Source organism: Mytilus californianus, unplaced genomic scaffold, assembly GCF_021869535.1.
Source record: "Mytilus californianus isolate M0D057914Y unplaced genomic scaffold, xbMytCali1.0.p SCAF_6, whole genome shotgun sequence".
Taxonomy (NCBI): Eukaryota; Metazoa; Mollusca; class Bivalvia; order Mytilida; family Mytilidae; genus Mytilus; species Mytilus californianus.
Window position 1 is genome coordinate 112,825,624 of NW_026262712.1, and position 17,348 is coordinate 112,842,971.

General features: G+C 31.9%; 1 pseudogene; it reads left to right on the forward strand.

Moving 5' to 3' along the window:
* The first annotated feature begins 6,690 nt into the window (after positions 1–6,690).
* LOC127704513 (collagen alpha-1(X) chain-like) lies at positions 6,691–8,044 on the forward strand (annotated as a pseudogene).
* Positions 8,045–17,348: the final 9,304 nt, after the last annotated feature.

Genomic DNA, 17,348 nt, shown 5'->3' on the forward strand with positions numbered 1-17,348 from the left:
GGTGCACAATTAGTTCCCATTGGAATACCGACTGTCTGTTGAAATATAAATCCTCCAAACTCAACAAATATATTGTCGATCAAAAAGTCCAGTATTTTGATAATATCATCTTCAGTATATTTTCTGGTTGATTCAGTGTGGTTTTTTTCACAAAATATGAATTATTGTAACCCAAAACAAGAAATTTGTATCTACGATTCCCATTTTTATGGAAAAAGCTCTTTTTAATGAGATGGTGAAGTCGATCTTTCAACTGAGCATTGGGAATAGTAGTGTAAAGCGTAGAAAAATCAAAAGTCTTTATGTTGCTGCAAAATTGCAAAGATTGTGATCAAAGATTAAGCAGTAGATCTTTTGAATTTTTGAGAATCCACATGTGGTTAACACCACTGGTAGAATATATCTCATCACAATATTTTTGAAGCCCATCTTTAACTGTAGAAAGAATAGTAGTCAGTACTTTGGAAAGATGTTTAGTCGAACATTTTGATGCAAAGTGTTGGTGTAAAGTGCGGGGAAGGTGCGCACTTTCATTTATATAAATATATATATGATAATATATACTGTAAATTCAGAAATTATTGCGATGTTTTTATTATTGCGAAAAAATGCGACAGAGTTATAATTTTTTATATGAATTAAGCAGGATTTTTCTCAATATCGCAAAAATTAAAATCGCATTTTAGTCTAAAATGACAAAATCGCAATAATAAATGCACGCAATAATTTCTGAATTTACAGTAGTATGTGTTTGAATGCAGAGGAATAAAAAAAGTTTGTTAACAAACACTGTCTTAATTGTAGACATATACAGTTTTGAAATTAATAATAGGGCTCATGATATAAACATTTCTAGAATAAAAAATAAACTCCTAGTACTCGCAAAGCGGTTTGTGTTCGTACCGGAAGACAAAGCAGCCAATTGTTGTGGTTGTGTGACGCATATACTACACGGAAGTTCTCCAAAACGAAATTATCAATTCTTCCACATTCAGGTCCGTATGCTCCACAGAGAGTCAAATTATAAACAAACATATCACTGCCACTACCCAGTTTAAAGCCTCTTCCGAACATTTGAAAGTCCCGACTATGTACTGGTTACATAAATTACACAAACAACCATTTAAATTTCGTTTCATCTAGTAAGTGTTTTACTACTAATCTGTCAGTGCTTCTAACTACCTCCCTTACTACTATCAAAGAACTTGTTATTAACTTTTGTAATAAAAGTTTATAAAATAACGGTATTAATTATTTTTGAAGTGTTAACAATTCTTAAGAGGTTTTAGATAAAATACGTGTTTTTGATGGTCTTTTTAATTCTGTTGACAGTTATAATTTTTCTACTCTCTACACTACACTTCCACACAATCTCAATCTCATTGCAAATTTATATGCTGTAACTCGTTTAAAGCCAAAGCCTTTTTCTGTAACGAAAAAGGAAAGTATGCTAGATACACTTACTGGAAATGTAAAGATATGATTGAAGCTTTAAATTTTCTCCTAGACAACATATATGTACGTTTTGGCGATAAAGTGTATCGACAGGTAGTAGGTATTCCTATAGGCACTAATTGCGCCTCTTTAATAGCAGATCTATTCATATATTGCTATGAATCACAGTTTATGGCCAAGATCAGTAAAGACAGGTCATTTTTACATTTGGTTGACACATTCAACAAAACCTACCGTTATCTTGATGATATGTTTTCATTAAATAAACCAGAGTTCTCTAAATATACTACCGAAATTTACCCAAAGGAACATTCTTTAAATAAATCTAACATAAACAGAAGTAGTTGTCCTTTTCTAGATTTAGACATTTCAATTTCTAAAGGGAAACTCCATACAATAATTTACGACAAAAGAGATGATTTTTCATTCCTTATTGTTAATTTTCTTTTTTAAACGGCGATGTTTTTTTGGCTCCATCATACGGTGTTTATATATCCCTACTCGTTCGTTATGCCCATGTGTGTAGTGATGTCATAGATTTTATCGAACGTAATCAATGCATCACTGGTAAATTATTAAGTCAGGGATTTCGTTACCATAAATTACTTAAAACATTTACTAAATTCTTTCATAGATACAAAGATTTGATTAGTAAATTTGGCTGTACCTGTAGAAAACTGATTAAAAACGGTATTTCACATCCTAAATTTTACGGTAATATTGTACTTAAAGCGCAGAAATCACTATGTGATCCGTGTAAACTTCTCGAACTTTTAAACAAACTTATTAGTAAAGTTTATCTTATTAATGTTGTAAAAAGATCTTTGAATATTGTTTTCATTGGCACTAACATCGATTTATTCTTTTCGAACGGTTTTTTGAGATGTATATTTATACATCCACGTTTATTTTCTATTTAGAAATTGTTTTATCTATATATAACATCATACATACTTATTATAGGTTGCACTTCTGTAAATATACACAATGCAATTTCTCATAGGAACTACCTTTGCGGCTAAAGCTGTGCCACTTTTACTATGAAGTTTCGAAAAAAAATTATATCCTAGAACGGAAAGGTGATATGCACTACGTTTTTATTCAAAGGTCAAAACATGGCTGTGCGGCAAATTTTCAACATTTATATACCCCGAACTTCTAAGAGTTTACACTTATACTAAAATTCTCTACTACCCCTACTTTCACTTTGAGTCTTCCTCAGAATTCAATTTTCGCAGCTACCATGTGTTTTTATACTGGTAATATTCTAAAGTTATTTCTCTATGAGATGAAACATAGAGATCATATCTGGGAACATATCTGGGAACCAAACAAAACAAAATACTATGAATATTGTATATCTCCCCAAAAGAGTCGTGGCTTGCGAAACAGCTGTATTTACAAAGTGCAACCTATAAGGTTAAATCCTAACTATCCTACTGCCTGTCGCTACTTTTATTTCGACATTGCACTAGTCATGTCTTCTTTGACTGTCCATGGCGTTAAAACACTAAATCTCTGCCTGGGATGTGTTTCAATTGATTTTAGTCACTGATGCATGATTTTTTATTATTAATTGTTTTTGGCTTTTAATTAACTTTCAGTAACTGCAAGTACTCTCAAATCGTACTTTCGTGTTTATTTGACCTGTTGACACAATTTGTAATTTATTTCTGTTATTCAATGTTTACTTATTTTGTGTCTTACTATTTTCAATATGTACCACCTTTGATAATTATTTAGTATGACGATAAATTTTCATTTCTGTACTCGTACTATAAACAACAAATTTATTTTATAAAAAATTTATCAACAAAATTATTTTATTTAAATTTACCTGTGTACGTTATTTTATTTAATGCCATTTTGTCCTAGGATAAAGTTGTCTTTTTGACATTGATACATCTTTTTTATTTATATTGTGTCATAGATCTAACTTATTCGTTCGGTGTTTATTTACTTGTTTTTGTGTATGTCTTTTTGTCATTTGATTTTGCCATGTGATTAGGGACTTTCCGATTGAATTTTCCTCGGAGTTCTGTTTTTTTGTGATTTACTTTTTGATCGAGTTAAGCTATTTCAATTGATATTGTATTGAGTGTCTTTTTATGTTGTAATGTTATACCACTGTTTCAGGTTATGGCGAAGGTTGGCGCCTGTTAAAACGTTTAAACCCGCTGCATGTTTATGCACCTGTCCTAAGTCAGGAGCCTGTTGTTCTGTGGTTGTCGTTTGTTGGTGTGGTTCATAAGTGTTCCTCGTTTCTCTTTTTTAATCTTTGACACCTAGATTTTACAGGTGCATGTTTATCAAATATGTTTTTGAAATCTTGTTCATATTCATCATATATATACTATTCAAATCTTTTTCAGTACAATTTTCTGAAATCTGTATTTTCTGTAAATCATTTGTAAATTGATCAATATCAAAGGTTTTGTAACTTCTATATGTTACGTCCCTGCGTTTTTGTCGAGGTAAATTCCCTTTCACAACTGTAGAAATAGTATTGTAACAGTCACTAACACCATTTAGACTATTTGTTGTTTTGAAACATTTATTCTTTTACTTGTAATAATAAGATCCAGAGGGGATAGGTTACAACCCTTTTTAAAACATGTCTCCTGAATAAATACAAATCTATAAGATTATTATAAGCTAAAACTTAGAAAATTAACTGTGTTCGTAAAATGATAGTTTGTTATGCTTGCCATTTGAAATATTTCCGTCCATTCCTTAAGAATCTTTTGTTTTGTTTTGTTTTTCTTTTTGTACTTTATAATTTTCCTTTCTTTACAAATTAAAAATTGCCGTGTTAATAAGGCTGTATTTATAATTACATTTAATTCATATAATTAATTTACAACTCCTATTATAATTGATTCCTCCAATTTTGTATAGTTTTTCACAAAATGAATTTATCTTCTAAAAAATAACTACCCGTACATCATTTTTTGTGTGCAATTCGATATGCACTTGTGTTTCTTGGTTTTTCTTACAAAATTGACAAATTACATTGAAACTCTTTTGTAGCTTTTCCTCAGTATATACAATATTATGAAGAATTTTTCATGGTAATTTGTTAGCTTTTCTAGTTGCACATTATTTTGTAAAACTTTCCATATATCATGCCAAATTATTTCTTTTTGATAATGTCAAAATAATAACGCTTAACGAATCATACGTAAGACTCGTTTTAGGGATCCTTTTTTTTTTTATTTATGTAATCTTAATCGAAGCGCCTTGAAACGTCGATGGCGTTTGACCTTAATGTTTGCCTATTAAGGACCATTTCACTGTATGCAGCGACACGTGTTAAACTTGATTTTTCGTGAAATATAGGATTTTCGGGACATACGAAAGGTAAAAATATAATACCACCAGGGGGAAGAAAAAAAAATACAATTTTGAATTATTTAACCTAAGAAAATACCAAGGCAAATAAATTGGCTTCCCCCTCACAAAAATTGAGATAAATTTAAATAAGAAACAAATACTTCCAAAATTCAAAAACTTGCGACCCCAAAAATAACAAAATAAAAAACAAATGACCTCCAAAACATATTATGCCTGGGCTGGTTTAATAACTTGCAGTGATTCCCCGCCTGTACCAGGTTAATACCCATTATTGCCTTGTGATGTGTCCATAAACCTGTTTTAGGCTCACCTATGGAACCGTTCTTTCAGCGTATAATTCCGTTTTGGTCCTGAACATTCATGAAATATTTGCCACTGGACATTTAGCGATCAATAATCATCAATCTTCCAAGCATGTTTACTGTTTAATTGTCATTATTAAATCCAAATTATATACAGTGCAAAATTGTGGATTTATTTTCTTCTTGGTATTCATTTAGGTGTTAAAATGTGTATGTAAATGAACAAAACAATCTCTATAATTAGTTGATCTGTAATTAGAGCTCAAGGGCGAATTTAGGAGTGAGGCGTTTCCGAGTGCATCTGCTCAGCAGACACATTCCTAGCCTCCTATACTAGATCTTCACCTTGGTCTATTACATACAACTAAGTTAGAGACAGAGACGGTTTAAATTTCCAAAACACCCAAGCTTTCCGTCTTTTCTTTGAGTGTAACTTGTTTTTTTCTACTTTTTTTTCATGTAATGCTTGTATCAAACTTTTATTTGCATTGATGTTGATGATCATCTATTTGTTGGTTTACTGTTGTCTCGTGGACATTTATCCGATATCTAACTACTAGTTGTTAAATCAAAGCTGTTTGTGACGGTGTCTGTGTGTGTGTTAATTGTCCCCCTTCCCATAGAATTGACATTGGATTTCACATGTTCGCTCGTGTTTACATCTTCTGTAAATGCTAAGTGCACAATTGATTGGTCTACAATTATTAGTTGATTAAAACAAATTAACGACGTGTAAAAGAATGATCCCAAATCAGTTGCGTATCAAGCATTTAACTGAAGATATTACTAGTTGAAAAACAGACCATGAAAATCATCTTTGGAAAACTAAAGCAACAACCATTAACTTTCAAAAAGGGGGGGGGGGTATATTATTTGTTCCATTTCACATTTGTTTCCTGCAATCGCAAGAGTCACATTACTTTTTTTCACTTTTAACCTTAACATTCATAGAAAAAAACTTCATCGCAAAATCTTTTTGTTAATGGTGAAACGCATGCTTAAACAATTCCCGCGCAAATGTGTGTAATCGTGGTTAACATAAGTAACGTATCGGACGTAAGTGTATTTGAAACTATTTTTCTTTATTTTCAAATATCAAAAGCGTGTTTATTTGCGAGATGCTTAAATTTTCAAAGATACGTTTGATTCAGAAAAGAATGATGTTTTACCGGATAAAACAAAGACTCAAAGTGTTATTGTGGAAATGTAATACATGCTCCCTTTCCGTTCGTTCGTAACTTTCATCAATATGTAAGAAAGTTCTAATGCGACCTTAATAGCAAAACGACCAAGAAAAATAAATACTCGTACCTTTTCGAATTTTGGTGATTTTTTTTTATTGATTTCTATGAATCGTGTAAATTTAATAATTGCTTACATCCATGGCAATATGGTTTATACTAGAAAATTGTCTGACTAGCAATCAAACCAACTCATCTTATATAATATTAATTGTATTCGGATTATATCGATACAGTATGAAATTACAGTTTAATTGCATGTCAAATGTTAGAACATGCAATTCAGTGATATAATTAAGACTGACTGCCTCAAATCGGTTACTTCCTACAGAGTTTCTTACAGAGTTTTGACCAGGATGAAATCTGTAGTCAGTATAGTTATTATGGTAGTAATCATGCAAATAAGCCAAATTCTTTCAGCTTAAAAGAAAGGTAAAACTAATTTATAAAGACATTTACAGGCGATTAAGAAGTTACTGAAAATTTTAAACTATGTAAAGATGTGTATTCTGTTAAAAAAAATGAAAACTAGGTTATTAATTTGATGCGTCCGAAGCGCTTTTCTGGATTAACCTTCATCAGGAACGCTCAAAGCCGAATAATATTCGTAATGGTTCTATTGCTTCTTAATTATGATAAACCAATATAATCAACAATTCAACGTGTCCTTTTTCTGTACATTATACGGGAGGGGGGATTAAACGAATCATTGTACTTCCTCACATCAACGATACAAGTCTTTGTCAACGACTTCAAAGAAGAGTAATACCAAGAAGTTGAGAAACCCCACTATTTTTATCTTCGGATAATCAAGTTATTTGGACTTTCTGTTTGTATCCATGTCTCATTATTGCTGTGTATTACTACGTTAATCGCCAAAATCTTTCTTTCGGGTCAACGACTGTTAATTTATGTATCAAATAAAATAACTTTACATTTTGTTTCAACAATGAGAAATATTTATTATATTTTATGATGTTACTCATGTTGTAGATAATAGTTTATCTGAAGACCTGTTGAACATGTTGTGTAAATGTCGAAAACAAAAATCTGAAATTGATGGTATGCCTAATTTTGTTAATTTTTAAAGCTTAATGGTTTAATGAATCTTTTGATTTTATAGGCATTCAAATCATATTATTTTCTAAATATTATTGAAGCGTTTAAGAAAGTATTGAAAGTACACTTTTTCTACAGAATGCTTTGACTACTTTGACACCTTATTCATTGACTATGTTAAAAATAAAAGGAATTCAATATTTCCATTTACTTCCTTAGGATTTACAAGGAAAACTCTCTCTGCATTTACTGCATCGCTTACGGCTCAAAAGACTCTTGCAGCAGGCGAAGTTATAAAATTTGACAAAGTCTGGCTGAACACGGGGGATGTTTATAATCCGTCAACAGGCGTTTTCACAGTACCAAAGGATGGTCTATATTTGGTGTCAAGTTCTCTTATGTCGGTTAAAGGAAAACATCTACACTGTCACATGTGGAAAAATGGTCAGTCAAATGTTGGGGCGTTTGGAACCGGTTGGTCTCAAGGTACTTTGAATACTGTGATGGACTCAAAAGCAGGTGAAAAACTGACAATACGTCATGACAATAAAAGTGGCGAGGATGTATATGTCGGCCACTGGCCAATGTTTTCAGCATACCTTATATCTGAATGAAATAAATTATCATGTCTAACTACGTTGTATATAGTTATACTATTTCATTGTTTATTTTGTCAAGTTGGTATTGCTATTTTCCTGTGTACTGTCTTTTTAAATAGAAAAATATGGGAACAAAAATATATGAACCCCCATTTAGGTGCATGAGGGAGTTAAACATACTATAGGTACTAGTAGGAGGGTGTGTCACGTCGAGCAAGTCAAACTTGCACCTTTAAATGTCGACCAGAGAAATAATAAAAGGTTCATGACAGAACATATAATGTTGTGTTGTCAAACCACTGTTCCATGTAAGGGGAAAGGGTGCTTGGTCACTAATATGTTTATCCCCGACATATTATTTGTGTGCCTCTTCAAAGTCAGCCGCCTGTAATTCAAAGGTTGTCGTTTGTTGCTGTGTGTCTTATTGATTTTCATTAATTATTTTATCATAATTTAGGCCGCTGGTTTTTCCGTTTGAAAATTTCAAATTTTAAAATGTTGCGGCTTTTTATACCGTACTGCAAGAAAATAACGCCAATTGGTTTCTGGTGAAAAGTTGTCTTATTTGCAATCATACGACATCTTCTCATTTTGTAATCAAAACTAAATCAACCTGGTAAAATTGTTTTTCTTTGTAATGACACTATAATACGCAATTACTCATACTACTGAAGGGTTTTCCACTCATCCATATTTATATTGGATAAGAAAATTTGGTGAAAATAATAGGTTTTGGTTTAAAAAGTAAGTTTGACCTTTTTTAAATGTTTGATTCGAGCGTCACTGTGTAACGAAGTCAGTAAGTTGATAAATAATTTTATTATGTAATTACAAAGTTAAGACTGTTTCTAAAGTTCAAATGTTAGATTGTACACAAACTGTCTCTAAAGTTGAATTGTTCGAATGTTCATATCGTCACACGGACACCTGATCGTATAGTGGTATAACTGTTCAGTCCTGACTGAGTTATTCGAATGGTTAGTGAATTATTTCCAGCCTACCCACAAGGGGGGAGACCTTGGCGGAATCTCCTGTCGGAATCTATCTGTACAAATCTATCTGCCGTTTGAGTCCAAAGCTGGATCTTATATAGTTCAGTGGTCCATACAAACGGTCCATAGCTGTAGGCCGGTTACGTAGTAGTCTGGTTGTGGAGTAATACTAGTCTGTGGTTAATTGTCAAACTATGCAATTAACCCCTGACGGATACATGTTATTTCACAGTAGACATGGTCATTTATTGGCTGCAGGGTATATGTCTATAATATTCGTACAGATTGTTATTAAGTGTCTAAAGGTTACATGTAATCGTTTCGGATTTGCTGTATTTAGTTACTTCCTGATGATAAACGTATGGAACACAATTGTGTTACATAATGCCTTCAATCCAAAATAGAACGAAAGTTCAATAAAATACGGTATTTTTCTTCCTGTAGGTTATTCTAATAGTTTATTGTAAGGTTTCCGGTAACCATCACCACATATCTAAAGTTTATAAAGTTCGGCAAATCCAACATCTGGATACATAGAGTTCATATGGTTCATAAAGTTCAATATTTGGGTATATATTGTGCATACTTTTTCCCGTCACCATCATAGCATATTGTTCCTCTACTACTGGAAAGTGCGCAATTCTTCGTACAAGTGTCGGTCATCATCTGCTAATGGATCCGGCCATTGACGTTGTAAGGTTTACCATCTAGTCCCATTACTAAGTTGTTGACGTATCTATCTCTAGGTAAATCTTTCTCAAGAGACTATTAACTATTTAGTTACTTCCTGATGATAAACGTATGGAACACAATTGTGTTACAACTGATGATTCTTTTGTAGACGAAACGCGCGTCTGACGTACTAAATTTTAATTATGGTAACTTGTGTTATTGTACATGTTTTGTATTCTTGTCTTTGTTTTATAGTGATTAAGATTATAACACAATGTTTACTGCTGTACCCCAACTTTTGACATTTTTACCTATGATGTCTGTTTGTTTGCTCACACATTGTTGTCAATATAATGGAGTTCTATGCGACTGTCATATAAAGGTTTAATCCACTATTTGCTAGAAGAGAAAATGCCTGTAAAAAGTCAGGAATATGACAGTTGTTTTCCATTCGTTAGAATTGTTTGAGCTTTTGATTTTACCATTTTATAAGAGACTTTCCATTTTGAACTTTCCTTCGAGTTCGGTTGTTTTGTTATTTTACTTTTTGCATGCGCAATAAATCATAACTACTTTACCATTTGTGAAATGTTCACCTAGGGAAAACACATTAACAGATACTTTTTTCTAAAATGTTTTTCTTGGGAACAGATAATTAATATTACCTTTTAGTGAAATGTTTCCCGTGGGAACACATTCTAATGGTCCTCTAGGGAGCACATAGCTTAATTTGCCTATGCGGAACAAATTTGTCAAAAATACCATTCAGTGAATGTTCTCACGGGGAACACATACTTAAAGTTACCATTTAGTTAAATATTCCCCTGGGGAGCAATGTAATGCTCATCTTTGGAGTGCATAGCTTAATGTGCCTCTGTGGAAAAGATTTATCAAAAGCTGCTTTTCAATAATATGCTTTTCGTATGACTATGCGGAACAAATTTGTAAAAAAAACACTATTCGGTGAAATGTTCTTCTAAGAACATTGAAATGTTCTCACGGGGAACACATACTTAAAGTTACCATTTAATGAAATATTACCCTGGAGAGCAATGCAATGCTCCTCTTTGGAGTGCATAGCTTAATGTGCCTCTGGTGAACAGATTTATCAAAAGTTACTTTTTAATGATATGCTTCTTTTGAGATCATTGACATGTTTCCATGGGGAACACATAATAAAAATTTACCATTTGATGAAATGTTTTTCGGCGACCACATTTAAAAATTATAACTTAGTCGAAAGTTATAAATGACTGAGTGGCCAAAACGGTATCCCTCCTAGCAGTATTTCATAGCTTAAGACTTTTTAATATCTGTGGAGAATATTGTAATAGAGAGATCAATGAGTCATTTATAACTGAAAGATAATTTTTGTATGTGGTCCCCAGAGGAATATTCCAATGTTCTCCATGTGAACATTTCACTAAATTTGTCCTTTTATTAGGTGTTCCCCGGGGGAACATTTCACTAAATGGTAACTTTCGATATGTGCTCCCTAGATGCACATTAAGCTACGTATTCCCCAGAAGAACATTTTACTAAAATAAAAACTTTGATAAAATGTCCACAGAGTAACATTGCAATGTTCCCCAGGGGAACATTTCACCAAATAGTAAAATTGTTATGTATCATTACGCATATGCAAATGTAGATAAAGGTGATAATTTGCTACTTCCGGTTTAAGAAATTTATTTCCGGTTTCATATGAAAGGTTTTTCCACAATTATTCCGAAACATATATGGTTTCTTTGTACTTTGCTTAAAATAAGAGAGATGATTTAATACTTTTGGTTTAATAAAATCACACGTTATCAACCATGGGAACGGGTGGAAAACAAATATCCTATTCCTGACTTGGTACGGGCATTTTCAGAGGAATAGAAATAACTTAATAAATTGGACAACACAGTAGACAACATCAACCACAAACACCCGACTCATCTGAAAACAAGATTATGTGTCCATAGGACAACACAACAGACAACACAACAGAAAACACCAACCACAAACACCCGACTCATCTGAAAACAAGATTATGTGTCCATAGGACATCAAGCCAATCAATATTACTGGTCCATATTTCGTGAAACACGCATGAGATCTGGATGTATTATTAAATAGTTCACTTCATAATGAACAAGAAGTCAACAACCTGTAAAAGAGAAGCGATAAATAAGATAACAAACTCATAAGGTAGTCGAAAACGAACTGACAAATCAGTGGTTTTCTTTTGTTGCTATATCATCTTTGTTTTTCGTTTATTGTTTTATACAGTGTGCTGTTGCACTACTGTTCGCGGTTAGGAGAGGTTTGGGCGTCCCTAAACGTGTTTATTCCCGCAACAGTCTGCATGCGCCTGTTCCAAGTATGGATTCTGTATTTCAGTGGTTGTCTTTTTATGCTGTATATCATATTTGTTTTTTCGTTAATTTTAAAGTACATTTTGTTTTTGTGTTGCAGTGTCCAAGGTTAGTAGGAGGATTCAGCACTCCAAAGTTTAACCCCGCCCCATTCTGTATGTTCCTGTCCCAAGGCAGAAGGCAGTAATTAAGTGACTGTCGTTTGTTTCTATATATCAATTATGGTTTTTGTTTCCTTTCTTGTACATAGATCAGGTCGTTTGTTTTCTTGTTTGGATTGTAATATGTTTTGTTATGTCGGGGTCGTTTATAGCTGTCTATGCGATTTGCGTTTTGCATTGTTAAATGCCGGTGACCTACAGCAACTATTAATTTCTTCTAAGTCCGTTGGGGGTCTGATGGAAAATTGTCTCATTGGCAATCATATCACATATCCTTATTTTAAAGTGTTTATTTCATTATTTAAGTTAATTTGATACAAACTACTGTGGATTCATCAATGTTCGTGGGATACCCATTTTTGTGGTTTTCAAAGGGTATAAAAAAAACAGTCATTCAATTATTCCATGAAGTGAAAACTTACCTCAGGTGTTTTTGGCTAAACCGCAAAATCAAAGATCCACGAAATTACAGTTTCACTTATTCCAAGAAAATAAAGTATCCACATTAACTGAGACCAACACTTTAGTTTACCTTAAACCAAAACTTTAACCTATTACGTAGACCATGAAATCCGGGTTTTATCAAATACATATTAAACAATTCACTGCATAATGAACGTATGTACTAAGTTTCAAGTTGATACGACCAAAAACTACTTTAACCCAAATCTAAATGCCAACCTGATACAATAACAGACTAACGGACTAAAGTAACTCCTAAACTAATTATATTCTGCCTGGCCGATAGTCTATTTCGTTTTTTCTTCTCTTAAAAAAAGAGCCTACTTTAAATGTTCAATGTTACTTGTGTTACTCCAAATATAAGGTTGACAGTCCAAAGTTAAAATTTCCATTTTTTTTTTTTGACATCTTACCCATTTCAGTGGGGTTTTGATGTAGCTGCATACATCAGTGACCGCGGTGTTGAAAGGACCACGCTTAGTCTAATATCAAACGTTTCTGTTTCACGGTTTGGACACGTCTTGTGATAAACCTCAATAACAGACACAAAGACACGCAGTGATGACTCAATTATTTCAGGGCGCTGTTTACAAGGAGGATCCTGTGATCTGTTTAACAAACAATCTAAAGATTAAAGTTTATAAGCTATGAACAGTATACTTACATGTACGATCAACTTTAGTCGTAAGATTTTTCGTGAAACTGATCATTGATGATAGTTTACATTGACAAACCTGTAAATGGTCAAATCTTTGACCAAGAATAGTCTTTATTTTCGGAAAGCATATAACAGAATAAAACAATCTACATAATGAAATATAAAAAGCATATTAATACAGTCAATTAATCAAATGTCATTAATCTAATTTAGATAATAAATAAGCATATTAACTAATTGGTAATAAATCAAAGAAGATGTAAAATTGTTGATATTTCACCATACACAATAGTTGTACGGTTTGCATTTGAATTTAAAAAAAAAATAGTTTCTAAAGTGCGCAGCCAAATATCAATACGTTTTGTAATTATATATCTTTAAAATTGTTTGTTTGAAAAAAAATTATTGTAATTATTGCAATCTTTCATAATTTGCATTGTATGTACTTATTCGGCTCAGTTTTTGGAACTGTGATTAGCAATATAACATTATCCTATTCTATTATAATCTGTATTTACTCATTTATTTGTATGATTTAAACTAAATATTATGGGTGGTTTGTAACTGAGAACATACATCAGATACTTTACATAGGAACATATTGTATAAAACTTACTGAAAAAATAATACTGACATTACAATATTTTATTCAATAGTTTATTAAAAAAATGTAGTTATACTCCAATAGGGTTGAGGCATACATGAAAATTAACACATTACATAATACATCACAAAATAATAAAATACGACATGAATTTATATATGTACATATCATGCAATTGTTGAATTCACTCTCCTCAGTGACCGTGACTTTTTTTAATGGAGCAGTATACCGCATAACTGACGGACATGAAAGACATAAAACTATAACTAACGGACATGAAAGACATAAAACTATAACTGACGGACATGAAAGACATAAAACTATAACTGACGGACATGAAAGACATAAAACCATAACTGACGGACATGAAAGACATAAAACCATAACTGACGGACATGAAAGACATAAAACCATAACTGACAGACATGAAAGACATAAAATCATAACTGACGGACATGAAAGACATAAAACCAATTTATCCAAGTTATCCATATCATCTATCAAAAAATAATTCATGAGATCAAAACTCAAAAGATAAAAAAACCATACAGATTGGATATATTATACACTGAAATCATTTGAGACAAACCAGCATTATCAACAACCGTGAGTTCAAAGGTCATCAAAATACAACATTCAATTCAACAAGAAGACGCAACAGTAATGATTGGACACAATTAGAAACCAAAATGAAACTTTTAATCTTTTGAAGGAACAAGGGGGACCACATTACGGAAGCCCATTTAGGACCTCCCAAAAATATAATTTAAATTCGATATCACGAATTAAAATCATTATCACGAATTGTAGAATTTATTATCACAGATTATAATCGTTATCACGAATTTGTGAAATTAGTTATAACAGGTTTAGTAATTCGTAATAACGGATTAAATTCGTTATCAATATTCTTGTAATTGGTGAGAACGATTTAAAAACGTGATAATGAATTGTATAATTTGTGATCACGGATTAAATTCGTTATCACGAATGTGTGTAATTTGTTATCACTGTTTTTTCTCGTGATTACTGATTAAATTCGTTATCACAGATTTTTGTAATTCGTGAAAACGGTTTAAAATCGTTATAACAAATTGTATATTTCGTGATAACGGATTAAATTCGTGATAACAGTTTTTACGAATTCGTATTACCGATTTTAATCCGTAATAACGATTTGTTAAATTCATTATTACGATTTAAATCCATTATCACGAAATTAAAATCATTGTGATAATTAATTCCACCAATTCGTGATAACGAATTTAATCCGTTATAACGATTTATACAATTCGTTATCACGATTTATAAAATTCGTTATTACGATTTTAATCCGTTATAACAAATTCAAAAAAAATGTGATAACGAATTTAATTCGTAATTTCGAACTATAAAAACTGTTATAACTAATTTCGGAAATTCGTAATCACGAATTTAATCTGTTATAACGAATTCCTTAATTTTTGATAACGATTTAAATTCGTGATTTTGAATTCAAATATATGTTTGGGAGGTCCTAAATGGGCTTCTGTAATACCAATTTATTCAATGAATATTACTGATACTGACATTCGTGTCAATTACCGTTTATGAAGATTGTTCCATTGATTACCGGCATTAGTTCAACTTGTATTTTCTTAATATAACAACGGATGTAGTTACATACTTTTTTGTTCAAATGTCATACATGTATAATCTCTATTACATATATTTTAGGATGAACCATGTGTTTTAACTTGTTTTAACATCCATGTCCTGTAATGATACAAAACATAGAATTGACAAATACTACAATGATTGAGTTAATTATTTACAAGAATGTCAAGTAAAATTTTCAAAAAACCATTCCAAAAGAAAGGTAATTTTCTATTCATCAACCAGTGAATCCTTCAAAATTTAAGTGTGTTCTCGTTTGTTTGTTGGTGCATTTGTCCTTTAAAAAAATAAAACCAGACTCTTAAATTGATGTCAGATGTCTTTCACCTTTTACATAATAAATATAAAACTTTTAATCATAAAAGTATTACAAATAGGACTTAAAATTTCTGGTTTGAACCCAAACACTTTTAATGTTAAAAAAGAGAAATCTTGAACCTGATAAAACAATTATCATTGACAAATTCATTTTCACTTAGTAGCAGAACAATCAGTATTAAATTCAAATGTGTCAAGATCACTGGATGTGTCCTTGGTTGTAAGAAATAACTGTACTGAACAATATTAGTATAGAATTCGAAGTATGGTGATCGCCAAGTACATGAGATCCTTTATTCCAAATGACTCTCTATAGCATAAGCCAACAAAACATGATAGTAAAACACAGTAACACGCTAGACTCTTAGCATTAAAAACAAACTTGTGTATACAAATATTCATATTAGAGGGGTAAAAAATGTAACTATTCCTGTTAAATTACGGAAAAACTAGATCACATACATAAAATGAAATTACCCTGGATTTAACAACTTGCATATTTACAAAATATATTTTGTTCAATAAATGTATGAACTTTTGATATTTACAAAACTGGAAAATAAATGAAATCAAGGAAAACATTTGCGAACCCTTGGAATCGCAATAAGACAATCAAAGAACATTAGTTAACTTCCTTCAGATAGCATTTGTTACGAAGCAACCAAGAAAATGATGCTACAACTTTGATTTACAATGTTCTTACATTTACCGTTTGGTAAACTGTCATTTGAACCATAAATATTTTTTATGAAGTGTACCAAGTAAAAACATGGAGTATCTCCCATCTTATATACTATACTCGAATTGCCATAGATTAATAATTCTATTTAAATGAGAAGTAGAAAAAACTATCTTCATACTTGATATTGACCAACTGACTTGGTTTCATTCTCAAAAAATAATCTACTTTGATGATTTCTTCACGATTTGACTAAAATCATAAATACTGTACAAATTGATTGAAATCAATAATGTTAACGATCAAGTTATTCAAATAAAATTTTAAAAATGAAGTTATAATACGTTGGTTTGTTTGTCGTTTATTTATGGTTGTTTGATTGTCGAGTTATTGTTTCTTCTATTGGATTTATTTCTATCTCATTTGTACGACTGTGTTTTGTTCCTTTTTGCAGATTCATCGCTTTTTCATTTGTACGGCTATGTCCTGTTTGTTCCGTCGTATCCATCTTTTTCTCATTTGTACGGTTTTGTCCTGGTTGTTCTGTCGTATTCATCTCTATCATATGTGTACGGCTTTGTTCTGGTTGTTCCGCCGTGTTCATATCTATGTCATTTGTACGGCTTTGTCCTGGTTGTTCTATCGTATTCATCTCTATAATATGCGTACGGCTTTGTCCGGGCGGTTCTGACGTATTCATCACGATCTCATTTGTACGGCTTTTTCCTGGTTGTTCTTTCGTATTTATCTCTTTTTCATTTGTACGGCTTTGTCCT